Here is a 12851-nt window from a genome sequence, read left to right on the forward strand (position 1 = left end):
GACAGACATTTACTATTTTAAAACAGACACTCTCTAATCATGGGATACAGGTAATAGGATGCAGACAATGCTACAGGTATTTCTCTTTATTCCTCAGATATCACCCATGTTTTCTTAAGCTTAAGATATCACCCATGTTTTCTACATGTGACGAAGACCTTTCATGAATCGTTCATTTAATAAATTACTTACCCATTCTACACACATTTTTAACAACTACTGTATTTCAAGCACTGGGGATGTAATAGTAAACAAGACAGATACAGTCCTACTTGTTAGGTAAGATGTTGTTTACAGGGCCCTCTGGGTCCCAACCAAATAAGAAGTTTCAGGGATGTGTGGATTATCTGGGGGCTTTTGAATAGCTCTATCTGTAAGCTGCACAGGTTGTCTCTGTCCTACCTTCTTTGATTCCCTCTATAGTCCATTGCACAGACTTTAGGGTAACCCAGGGAATTATTCAATAAGTCAATATATTTAAAGCATTTAGCAAGCTCCCCCCAATAGTAGATAAGACAAATAATAGCTATTAGTGATAGTACCATTATGCTGTTTAAGAAATCATGGGGAAAAATTGGCCAAGCTGACAATTTTGAACTATTTTTGGTGTTGGAAATATATGTTGGCTATCAATAATTCTCATGTGAATCTGTTGATCTCTTCGAATCACTTTTCTAATTCCTTCCTTTAGGCAGTAGTCATCAGTTGCTTCTGGGAAGAGGCATGAAGTCAGCAGACTTGAACTGGTCAAATGTCAGACTGCAGCTCAGTCATGGCTGAGTTATTTAACGAATTATACGGGAAGGAATAGTGAATATCTGTGGCAGGAGCACTGACAATATAGCTTAGGGATGCTCCAAGACTCTGGAAAACACAGCTAAGCACTGCTCCTTGGTATTCCTATAATGACGCCGCACGACATGAAAAAGGACAAAGATTCAGACTGGGAGGTAGTAAGTTTGGAGAATAAAACTGGTTGTTTAGCTACTATTATTACAATGCTCCATCTTCCCCTATGCTGTACCTGCCACTGTACCCAAGGAGGGAGGCTTCTAAATAAAAGATTCATGGGGATTACAACCTCAGTGTGAAGATGCTATGCAATTATCACCAGGGATCAGAATCATTGATCAGTCTAAGTATTTAGTAAAGCCTCTTCAGTATCCAGAGCTGCATGAGATGCTGTGGAAGGAGGCAAGAGAAATTTATAACACCATCACTACCCTTAAAGAATTTATATCCTCCATGTGAAGACCTGGCAAACACAAAAACATTTACAGAACAATTCAACTCTAAACTGCTTGGCACTGACTAGAATGACAATTTTAAGCTCTGTCCTGGCTTCCTAACTGCCTGCAGGGAGGCACTCTGGGATGGTATAAGAGCACAGGTTTTAGTCCAGGAGACCTAGATTCCAAGTCTCACTCTGCTGTTTGATGAACTGTATGATTTTGAGCAATTTACTTAGTCTCAAAGCTTCAGAGCCTTTATCTGTAAAATGAAGAAAATGTTTTCTCCTACGGTTAAAGTGACCATTTAGTGAGTAAAATACATCAACTACCTGACTCATAATAAACATTAAAAAAAATAGGTATCTGCCCCACATCCACATGCTTGTCCCATGAGAACCTCAGAGAATCTCAGAGACCAAGTGCTTACAAATAGGCATATCATCTTTCACACATAATTTATAATTATCTGAGTTAAAGAGTGGATGTTCAAGATAGATCTTTCCCAGATCACCCATGAGTAAGAAAAAAAAAGAAAAGGTAATTTTTGTCACTGTTTCAACTTAAAATTCCCAAATAATTTTTTTTTAAATCCAAGTTTTTGACCAAAACTCTCCTTTTTGCTGCAATTCCCTGCATTCTTTGAAGACTTGATAACCTGTAGTAGATCATATTGGAGTGCCTGCTGAGTTCTAGAGCCACTCCCTCATTCTGAAGATGTCTGGCTAGCAGCCATATTGCACTGCAATATCACCTCCTTCCTGATCTTGGCTGATTGGACAATGGTGATACCTGACTCAACCTGGATCAATCACAGTTCCTTCTCACACATTTGGAATTGGAATAGAAAGATTGTGAGACAGCCATAATATGCAGCTGAAGCTCTTAGATGTAAATCCAAGAGCTGACATGTGGATGAAAAAAGCTGTTTTGCAGTGAGAAAGAACACAACAAATGATCTGAACAAAGTAGAAATAAAAGAGAATGAAAGTGTCTTCATGTCCTTTTAGGTCCTGATCTCAGATCTTCCAGGGATCTGGTTTGCTCTCTTAAGTTTTCTGAGAGATACTTTCCCACCACTACAAATCTATACCCTTCCCCCTTTTCTTCAGTGCTTCCACTAATTTGATTTGGTATCTCATGCTGGCAATAAAAGAGAGTCCTAAATAATACAATAACTTGATTCCAGACTCAATATTCTTTTCAAAAAACTCTTAAGTTCAGGGGTACATGTGCAGGTTTGTTATATAGACAAGCCTGTGTCATGTGGTTTGTTGTACACATTATTTTTATCACCCAGGTATGAGGCCTAGTACCCCTTAGTTACTTTTCCTGATCCTCTCCCTCCTGTCACCCTCCACCCTCTGGTAGATACCAATGTCTGTTGTTCCCCTCTGTGTGTCCATGTATTCTCATCATTTAGCTCCCAATTATAAGAGAGAGTATGTGATACTTGGTTTTCTTTTCCTGCATTAGTATAATGGCCTAAGAATAATGGCCTCCAATTCCATACATGTTCCTGGAAAAGATACAATCTCATTCTTTTTTATGGCTGCATAATATTCCATAGTGTATATGTACCATGTTTTCTTTATCCAGTCTGTCACTGATGAGCATTTAGGTTGATTCTATGTCTTCTATGTAGCAGTCGTCCACCACCTTGTTCCCGCCTCCGGCGCCATTACGCGTCTTTGTGACCGCGAACCAGTTCGGCATGGTCGGCTCGATCCCGCGGTACATGCGCTGAACCAGCTTGTCGCGAATCTGACTCAGAAATCGGCCCAGCACCATGGATTTGACCCCGGTGGTCTCCACCAGGATGTGCAGGTGGAAGTAGCTCTCCCCCTTCTCGAATTGGACAAAAAAGAGGGCCTCCAGGGCCTTACTCACACGGCGCCATTCCACCAGGAAGTCGCGTTGCAGCTTCTCGGCCACGGTCAGGGGTGCCTGCTCAATCAGATTCTGATCCATGTCAGAATCCGGGGGCAACTCCCATTCCTTCTCGGCCACCCAGTTCACAAAGCTGTCAGAAATCCCCGGCAGGTGCTCGTCCAGGTCGCTCGGCACCTTGATCACAATCTCGTAGAAGCCCGGCATGGCTGCGGCTCGTTCAAATTCCGCGCTCAAAATGGAGATCCTGCGTGCTCACTCGGGCTTATATACCACTTGTTACCACGTGGTGTCGCAAACTGTCGCAAAAGCACTCACGTGACAGCTAATACAGGACCTGCCTAACCCTATGACGTCAACACGTCACGACTCCACCCCTCACAGAACCTCCAATGATGGCGTTGGCCACCCCCTCTATGCGCGCTCGCTCGCTCGCTGGGGCCTGGCGACCAAAGGTAGATAATTGTAAGGTAGGTCTGGTGATAGCAAATTCCCCAGCATTTGCTTGTCTGAGAAGGATCTTATTTCTCCTTTGCTTGTGAAGCTTAGTTTGGCCAGATATTAAATTTGGCATTGGAATTTCTTTTCTTTGGAAGGGTTTTTTTTTTTTCTTTCTTCATTGTATTTTATTCCCTTGAGAGTTTGATTGTAGTATAAGGTGGGTTCAGTCAACTGGATTCATTTCTGGGCAATTTTAGGGGGCCAAGGCTCAGCTCCCAACTGCTGGACTATATGCTCTAATTCTGGGGGACTTGTGTTGACCCTGAATTTGTTCTCTGGTTCCTCAAGGTCAGGAACCCACTTCACTAGAGGAGCCTAGCTGCTCCCAGACCACTAGTCTCTACACTCCAGTGGGTGTTGCCAGCCAAAGCATTTTGTAGGGCAGTGGCAGCAGGATCCATCCTTGTTCACATGTTCCAGCAGCGGCAGTGCTGCAGGGCATATGCTTGTCAGCTGTGGCAGAGTGAAAAACAGGCTTCAGGGTGCCAGCCTCTCTGTGGGCATTCACAGTACTGGCAGAGGCAGTACAGTTGGGGGGTCAGGGGTCTCCCACTGGTGACTGTGCACACTGTTGCACTGGTGGTATTGTTAGCACAGGGGCAGGGTGCTGGCAGGAGTGGGTCTGAATGTGCAATTTGTGTATGTTAACCCAGCCTAGGTGGCTAGTCAGGGCAGGGGAGGGACTCTGTTCTCCTTGCCTAGTTTCATTCTGGCAGCAGTGTTGGTGCAAGGGCAGGGCACAGGTGGGGATGGGGCCAGTGGGCTCTGTGCCCTCCAAGGCTTGAATGCAGTGGTGGTAAGGTGAGGGAGGGGGAGCAGAGTGCAATGGTGGTAAGGTAGCACACACACACACACATGCATGCTGGTGGGTCAGGGAAGGCAAAATCCACAGGTGCACACACGTGCTGGCAGAGCAATATGTGGGGTGGCAGTGGGCCCAGGCAAGCTCCATGGGGGAGGGATCAGGTGAGTTGGTGCATTGCTCTGGGGACCACTCTGCTGAAGCTCTCTGCTGGTCAGGTGCAGTCTGCCTGTGTAGGAGCTACGGTGTGGGCTCCCAGGGCACCTGCATCTGCACTGTCAGCAGGCTTGGCCAGACTGGGGCCCGGGGAGAGCTCGGCAGACCAAGAGGTGCTCAGGTCAGACCAGCCCCATCTGATGGACAAGACTGCCCTGCAGAGTTCAGGTTGACAGTTCCCCTAGGGCTAAAGTCTCCTCTGGAAGCAAGTGGAGCCTGGAGGGATGGGCGTCCCTCGCCATGCTCCCTTACCGATACTCCTGCACCAAATCCCCTGAGCTCTGCAAAACCTGGCATGCTGCCCCTGCTACTTCTCTAAGCAGTTCTCCTTACCAACTCAAGTCTTCATGGTGGTTGAAGAGTCTTCTCCTGCTGGGATTCTAGAGGCCTTGGGCAAAAGCAGGTTACTCCTTGCCAATTGAACTCACTCCTTCCTCCAGAGTTGTCAGGGGCCAGGAATGAGTCCCGGTGCACAGTTGCTCTGTGCAGGATTCCCAGCTTCCTCTCCCTTCAGCCCAGCTTCTGTTTCTTCCCTCCATCCATTTTCAGTGCCTTCTTTCTGAAGATCTATTAGGAGTGAGCCAGTCATCTCAATCCCTCATCGGCAGCTGTTCCACCTGGGTACGTCTATAGCCTTGATATTCTATATTCCTTCTTCATTCATTCAGCACATAGAGATTAACCATCTACTATATGGCAAATATTCCTCTGTTAGCCTCCCTGCAGTAGCTTATAAAGGCAAAGAAGTAATTATAAGGGATGTCCTCTGTCAACATATGCACAAAATAGATACACATGGCAAATAAATGGAGGCCAAGAGGAAGAAACATAGTCATTTTGAAAGTACATGGTGCCTTAACTAAGCCTGAGCAAAGGGTTTATCAAGTGAAGGAAGGAAGGGTGCCCAGAAATTATATATATGATGTACATAATACATACAATAATATAATATATGATATATATTATGTATATACATTATATGCTTCTCCATGCAGAGAAGGGTGGTAAGATATTACGGCATCCGAGCTAGATGTAGAGAGTGTTACTTTCCATATCATGGATTCTCTCTTTAGATGATAGGGGAAATCACTAAAAAATTTTAGGAGCAGATTTAAGACCTTATTTACAACATAGCTCAAGCACACCAACTTTGGATGGCATGTCCCAATATCTTATCAAATAGAAGCAAAATAGCCCTTGTTATTAAATACATTAAGATTCAGATGAAATTATGCCTGTGCCTTTCTGGAGCAGTGACTTTTAATTCATAAGTAAAATTCTTGTTCTTCTATGTTTTACCAGTTGCTTACTTTGTGATTCTCTCTTTGACATATTCTAACTCCTAGTTTCTCTCAATATCTCTTCATACAAACCATTGTCTTTTCAGTAATTTTTATAATTCTGCATTTTATTATCCTTTGTGATTTATCTCTTAACATAAATCATTTTCTAATTCATTTTACAGTAATTATTATAATTAAATTTTAATAATAACCATATAACAACTAATCTCATTATAATTAAAAATGATATAAAGCTGGGAGGGATATAAAATATTTTGTATGTCAAGTCGGGACCCAAAAAGATCTCTGCAAGCTGGAGTGATTACTGGACTCCAAGAAAATTCGGGCAATAGTGATAAAATGTAAGTTCCTACATTTGAGTTGTAAAAACCAAGTACCCCACAGTACTATGCAAGACAGCTCAAGCAAGAGAGCTTTTAGCTATTGTTAAACTCAATGGAAGAATTCTCCCAAAGCAGAATTCCTATCATCCTGGTCAGATGATATGAAGAATGTTAGACTCTTGTAGGCTTACCACATTCTAAGAAAGATATAGAAAAATCTTTACATGTTCAGAAGTGGGGATTTATGATATTTAGCTTAGGGAAGAATCCATTGTTTTAAAATATGCATAAAACCATCATATGGAAGACAAACAGGGGTCAGACTTGTTCTTTATGGCCTTAAAGAGAAGAAGTATGACCAAGGGAGTGAAGGTGGAGGAATTTATGTAGATAGATTTTGTTTTAGAATAAAGAATAATTTTCTAAACGTTAAACCTGTCTGATGACAGTATGAGCTCCCTGAGAGTGGGTAATGATTTTTTTTGTTTCTAGAAGTGTTCAAGCACAGAATGAGTGACTTCTTATGAGGTTGCTAGACAAGGAATTGGAGCTTTACCATGATTTTTATTTTAGGCTCCTGAAGTTTATTTAGGGATACTATTTTCACTGACATGAATAACCTGTTACACTATCTTCACTTTTAAAAATCATTCCTGGTTGGGCACAGAGGCTCATGCCTGTAATCTCAGCACTTTGGGAGGCAGAAATGGGCCGATCACTTGAGGCTAGGAGTTTGAGACCAGCCTGGCCAACATGGCGAAACCCCATCTCTAGTAGAAATGCAAAAATTAGCCGGGCGTGGTGGTGCATGACTGTAATTGCAGCTACTCAGGAGGCTGAGACAGGAGAATCAGTTGAAACTGGGAGGCAAAGTTTGCAGAAAGCTAAGATCCTGCCACTGCACTCCAGCCTGGGTGACAGAGCGAGATCCTGTCTCAAAATAAATAATAAAATTGAGTAAATAAAATAAAAATAAAAATGATTCTTACCCTTTGAGATACAAAGATAAAATCTTCCAAATAAGCTTTCTCTTCATGCAATTTAGAATTTTCCTTATGTAATATAAATTCTTTTTTTTTTTCTTTTCATTTTTTGAGACAGAGTCTTGCTCTGTCACCCAGGCTGGAGTGCAGTGGCCGGATCTCAGCTCACTGCAAGCTCCACCTCCCGGGTTTACACCATTCTCCTGCCTCAGCCTCCTGAGTAGCTGGGACTACAGGTGCCCACCACCTCGCCTGGCTAATTTTTTGTATTTTTTAGTAGAGACGGGGTTTCACCGTGTTAGCCAGGATGGTCTTGATCTCCTGACCTCATGATCCACCCGTCTCAGCCTCCCAAAGTGCTGGGATTACAGGCTTGAGCCACCACGCCCGGCCTATGTAATATAAATTCTTATTGTATTTATTGCTCTTTTAATATTAGTTTTTTATGAACCATTTGAGAGTAAACTGCAAATGGCATTTCCTATCACCCCAGAATTCTCCCATTTACCAAAAACAAGGATACTTTCTTACGCTTGAAGTCAAGAAATAGTAATACCGCACTTCTATCTAAAACACAGACGTTATTCAAACTGTTCTAGCGATGACTCTTTTTTCCTTCTGCTCCAGGATCTCATCCAGGAACTCAGTGCATTTACTTGTCATATCTCTTTGGTTTTTTCCAACCTGTGAACAGTTCTTCACTCTTCGCTTGTTTTTCGTCTTCTCATTAGATAGTTGAGGGTCTATAGCTGGGCCGTCTAATATGGTGGCCACTAAGTACATGTGGTTGTTAAAACTAATTAAAATAAAATTTAAAATTCCACCTCTCAGTCATGCTAGCCATGTTTAAGTGTTCAATAGCCACATTTGACATGTGGTTATCAAATTTGACAGTGCAGCTAAAAACATAGGACATTTTCATCATTGGAAAAAGTTCTGTTGGACACTGATAGTCTTCAGAATGATCCTCAACCTAGGTCTGCCTGATGTTTCCTCATGACCTGTTTCAGGTCACAGTCATGCTTTCTTTGCAAGAATTCTATGGAAACATGTCGTGTTCTTTTTAGTGCATCCATAAGGAAATATTATTTTCCTTTAATATCACTGTTTGGTTTGACTTTATTCCACACTACCATCCACAGCATTTACTGAGTTCTGCTATGTATATGACACTATGACCTCATTACAGAGTACATAATCCAGTCCTTGATATCAAGGAACTTCTCAACCAAGGAGTTACCCATAGAACATATAGATAGATAGATAGATAGATAGATAGATAGATAGATAGATAGATAGATAGATAGATAGATATAAATATATATAGAGAGAGACAGAGGGTGTGTGTATGTCTAAGCTTTAGCTACAGAGAGATCTATATTTGTGTTCTAGTACTGCCATTTTATAGAACAATTTCCCTGTTCAATCAACATGTATGTTTCAATTGCATACTTTTGTACAAACCATTGCAGGATATGAGTTTATTGAAAGCAGGGACCATGACTTTCTTGGTATCTTTTCTTTTACAGCACCCAAGTTAGGTAGGCCTCCCAATAGCAGTGGATTGATGGAACAGAAAAACCCATAAATGCTGTGATGATTCAAAGGCTATATAAAGTTTAGTCGCAAATAAAGTTTAGGAAGGCTGTGTCGTGTTAAACACTTCTGGTAATTTTAAATGAGAGTGGTGTATTAATGGAAAGGATTATATTGAATTCATCCATCCTAACTGTAGACCTATCCTTAGAGCTGACTAAGCCCACCCAGAGCTGCCCATATCATAGTATGCAGTAAGTCTGATAAAAAGAACTAGAGGATTAAATATTTATGCCCTTTTAAAGTCTTGGGAAAAGGGAAGAGAAGGATATTACACAGTTACACAAATTAGATTTCCTGATAAGAAATCAATTATGTTATTTATCTGTCATGAGTACTTACATGCCACTGGCTAGATCATCATTTTCAGGTTGATGTGAATCCAGCCATCTTTTTGGGACTGTAATTATGTAGAGTACAAATCGAGTTGTGATTAAAAAGCTCAAACTCCTTAGTCAGACTAGTTTTGTGAACTCATCCAAATTACTTATCTCCCTGTACCTCAACTTCTTCATGCATGACATGGGGTTTCAATAGTTTCTGAATCACAGGGCTGTTGTGAAGAGTAAATGAGAAAAATGAAAGTAAAGACCTTTCTCAGCACAGTTCCAGGTACATAGTAAGGATTGAATACAGCCTTACTGTTTTAGATTTTATTTCTTTTTTGATCTGTCATGACCCTGCCTCTCTCCTGCTCCAATAGTCACACTTACATAAAATCATAGAACTTTAAAACCAAAAATATTGCTAGAAGTCAACTATTGACCCTCTCATTTTTTAGAAGAGTAAATTGAAACTGGATTTACTGTGACATGCATTAGATGAATCTGCTTCTTAGGGACAGAGCCAAGGATAGACCACTTTCTACTATATCATACTGACTTTGAATAAGAACTGTATTCTTTGGTCTGCATATTTATTAAGTCCTATTTTCTGCATAGCACTAGGCAAACCACTGGAGATTAAAAACAAAAAATGATAATATATATTCTTGAGAAGCACTCTCAGGGGAGGTGGGGATGGGGATGGAGGAGTAAATCCATGAAACTGCAGTAAGATACAGTGGTGAATACAGAGTTCTGCAAAGGAAGCTGCAAGACCATTTGACTCCTTCAGAAAGTCAATGTTTTAACAAATCTTCTTTTCATAGATCCCAGGAATTCTGTGAAAAGCCACTTACAATCATGGCTTTCGAACAAAATACCCATCACCACCCAGGTAGTCAGTCCCTACCTTTGTGTGTGTCACTTAGGATTGGACTCAGTACTTCCAGCACCATATCCTCTCTTATCAGAGGTGTTTGGGGTGGAGATTACCAATATTCTTCTACTACCTCTTCTGTTTCAGCCTAAAGATGTATTTTAATTTGAGAGAGGAAACAGATTAAACCGTGGCTTTAGAGCACAGATCCATTTGTGTTCAATCCAGTAATGCTATTGGCATGTTGTTTGACTTGGTAGGAATCATGCTGCATTTATCTGGTTATCTCTATCAAAATCTCTTCTTTCCCACAGTTATTGTGGGAAAGATTTTGCCCAAGTGATGCATGATACTTGTAATTATAAAATATTTTGCACTAAAAATTGTAATTGCTTATGTCAGTTTATTCTGTTAGATTTAATCATGGTATTTGCAAATATACCAGGAAGGAAAGTAATGAAATAGTATTTGAAGAAACTTTAGGGTCTCCTTTGTGTCTGGATGAATATATTTAATCTGTCTGCAGGTAGATTAAGAGGTTTTTTTTTAACAAATATTTGAAATTTGTGTTCAACATAATTGCAGCTTAATTTTTAAGGCAAGAAGAGTTAGTATTTTTTGGAAGTCCTCAGGATTGTGAACAATACTGATTTGGTGCAGCTATCATCCTGAATCTTATGATAAATTGCTGAACTCACATTATTGATTTATTCATACATTCATTCAAAAGCAGTGCATTGAATTCTTATATGTCAGTGACCAGGCCAGGTACGAAAGATACATGGTTGAATAAACACCTTGTCTAGCACTCACTTAATAAGTGAATGAATAAATGCATCTATGAATATCTATCTATCTCTGTCCTACATAAGCCTTCACACTCTAATAGAGGAGACAAAACTATACATAGCTAACTATAATACAATATTTAAAAGGCGATAACAGAATGATGTTCAAAGTGCCATGGAAGAAGGCACGTATTAATTCTGCCTAGCAGCAGTGCCAGGAAATGCTTCCTACCAATGATGCTTAACTAGGATATCAAAGAACTAGCCAACTCAAACCTCACAATCAATGTAGAAATTCCATCATATACTGACTAATTTTATTTCAATATTTTAAAAATGTTGGCTTACTTATAGCATTGTGGTTAAAAATCCAATAGTCACAAAAGGGTACGTGTGAAAGGTTTTTATCCCAAATTTGTCACCTAGTTATCCATCATTCCCTTAGCTTGGAGAATCCAGTGTAATCAGCATCCAAGGATACTTTACACAAAGACAAACAAATACATATGGAAAGTCTGTGTGTACACTTCCAGTTACATCCACATGCATGTATGCACTGACAATTGTCCTGTTTTTTTCCATAAGTAGTAGTACAGGTATAGCTTAGACATATCATAGGTTTGGTTCCATGGGTTTGGATCACTGCAACAAAGCAAATAAAGAAAGTCCTGTGAAGTTTTTGGTTTTCAAGTGCATTTAAAAGTTATGTTTACACTATAATGCAGTCTATTAAGTATGTAAAGTACTATGTCTAAAAAAAGTATAAACCTTATTTAAAAATACTGCCCAAAATGCTCGCATTCACCTGAACCTTTAGCAAGGCATAATCTTTTTGCTGATGGAGGGTCTTGTCTTGATGTTGATGGCTGCTGACTGATCAGGGTGGTGGTTACTGAAGATTGGATAAGAATAAAGGATAAAGTTTGTTACACCAATTGCCTCTTCCTTTCATTAAATATTTCTCTGTAGCATGCAATGCTGTTTGATAGCATTTTGCTTACAGAATTTCTTTCAAATTTGGTTCAAATTTGGAGGCAATCCTCTCAAACCCTGTCACTGCCTAACCAACTAAACTTATGTAATATTCTGAATCTTCTGTGCCATTTCCAAATGTTCACAGCATCTTCAACAGGAGCAGATTCTATTTCTAGAAACCATTTTCTTTGCTCAACAATAAGAAGCAATGCCTCATCTGTTTAAGTTGTTCATGAGATTGCAGCAATTCAGTCACATCTTCAGCCTCTGCTTTTAATTCTAGTTCTCTTGCTATTTCCACCACATCTGCAGTTACTTTCTTCACTGAAGTCTTGAACTCCACAAAGTTATCCATAAAAATTGGAATCAACTTCTTCCAGTCTCTTGCTCATGTTGTTATCTTGACCTTTTCTCGTGAATCACAAATGTTCTTAATAGGATCTAGAATGGTAAATCATTTCCAGAATATTTTCAATTTACTTTGTCCATATCCATTAGTGTAATCACTATCTATAGAGGCTATAGTCTTATGAAATGTATTTCTTTAATAAGACTTGAAGGTCCAAATGACTGCTTGATCCATGGACTGCAGAATGTGTGTTGCATCAGCAGCAATGAAAACAACATTAATCTCCATTAAAATATCTATCAGAGCTCTTGGGTGACCAGGTGCATTGTCATTGAGAAGTAATACTTTGAAATAAATCTTTATTTTTTCTTGAAAAATAGATCTCAACAGTGGGTTTAAAATATTCAGTAAAACATGCTGTAAACAGATGTGCTGTTATCCAGGTTTTGTTGTTCAATTTATAGGACACAGACAGTAGATTTAACATAATTCTTAAGGGCTCTAGGATTTTCAGAATGGTGAATGAGCATTGGCTTCCACTTAAAGCCACCAGCTACATTAGTCCCTAAGATAAGGTAGCATGTCCTTTGAAGCCTTGAAGCCAGGTTTTGATTTCTCCTCTCTAGCTATGGAAGTCTTAAATGGCATCTTCTTCCAGTGCTATATAAGTCTGTTTTATCTACATTGAAAATCTG

Source organism: Colobus angolensis, unplaced genomic scaffold (assembly GCF_000951035.1).
Source record: "Colobus angolensis palliatus isolate OR3802 unplaced genomic scaffold, Cang.pa_1.0 Scaffold190, whole genome shotgun sequence".
Lineage (NCBI taxonomy): Eukaryota > Metazoa > Chordata > Mammalia > Primates > Cercopithecidae > Colobus > Colobus angolensis.